We start from the raw sequence: 1,514 nt of genomic DNA on the forward strand, positions 1-1,514 counted from the left end.
TCTGTCACCCACTGCAGTGAGTACTTAGTTATATTTTTTAACCATAATATCAGTAAAATCAACACTTGTACTGTATTATTATGATGTCATTTTAACAACGCAGCCATTTATTTTTCGCTGTAAATTTTCATAAAATTTGGAAACTAGGCAATACATAATTTATTCCTATTTCTAACCAATTTCATGTTCATTTTGGCTGACTAGGCACGGGTGTTGAGTGTTGTTCGTCTATGTTTTGATATAAAATCAATTAGCGTAATTGAATGAAATATTTTATATCACTCGAAAATTAGGTTTATGTCATTTGGGTAAAGGGGCTATTGCGGTCGACTGGGGTCCATCTGATATGAAAATATTCAAATAATGGACGTTAGTAAACTATTCCCGAGTTAATTATATTCTCTACGATTTTATACAATTTTTCCGCAGCATTTGATCAGTAAACTGAAAGAGGAATTAGAGTACTCATGATTTCAAGTATTTTGGCATGCATGAAGTATTTAAAATAGATATTCTTCTTTATTCCGGATTAAAAAATACTCAAATCCCTTTTCTGTTCAATTTTAAAATTTTTAAGTTCAACTTAATATCAAACAATAAAGCTTCAACTATGTTTTAAAGGAGTTAATCAATATAATAAGCTCACTTACTTGTGTTTCTTTACAATGGAACCACTGACGAGCCACTGACGACTTCGGCCGCAACTTCAACACTGGCGAGTTGGATAGAAGTCTTCTGTGTATTATATACCAACTTCATATCGGCATGAAGCGTCTTGTCATTCGACAAATTCTTGGGATACCACATCCGTTATTTTATATGTGAGACCCAGAGCTCGAGTTGCGGCATCGGGAATACGGAGCAAAGTAGTTTTGACGTACCGCGTTTCTTGCATGCCATCGCTAGCTTCTCGTTGCGACCTATTGTTGCCAATTTTTCGTGGAGTAATTCTCACAAGTGTCAAGTTTCTCGCGACAGACCCTTATAAATTTGAATTTCTATTTAAGTGTGTAGAATCTGCAATATCATCAAAATTAAAGTATCATTCATTCATTCCAATTGAAGATATCTATGTGAATGATGAACCAACTTTTCGCAAGGTGATTTCACCTCTTACCTTCAAATATCGTAGTTTGAACATTGCCTCCTCTTTAAACCTAACCGAAACAGTGCAACTCGAAAATCTACATTTTTTGCGCCATTTTGTTTGAATAAATAATTACATTTTCTCATGCATTTACTGAAATTGAACCATTTAACTTTCGAAAATTGGAAAATGATATTCAACGATTTCATTCCAGATTCTGCTAATCATTAAGATTAGCAAAGATGAAAGACTATTGCTTGCTAAACTAAATCTCTTTAATTCAACGTTATCATGTCATCTCTGAAGTCTTTCTTCATCTCAAGCTACATTGGGCGCGGTATTTCATGATGGCCGTTGACAGTCCACCAGAAGGTCATTTCGTTTTGTGTCATTTTTGGTTGGCAGAGCCCGGGAACCTCGTATCAGA

The sequence above is a fragment of the Hyalella azteca genome, unplaced genomic scaffold (assembly GCF_000764305.2).
Source record: "Hyalella azteca isolate HAZT.00-mixed unplaced genomic scaffold, Hazt_2.0.2 contig10305, whole genome shotgun sequence".
Taxonomy (NCBI): domain Eukaryota; kingdom Metazoa; phylum Arthropoda; class Malacostraca; order Amphipoda; family Hyalellidae; genus Hyalella; species Hyalella azteca.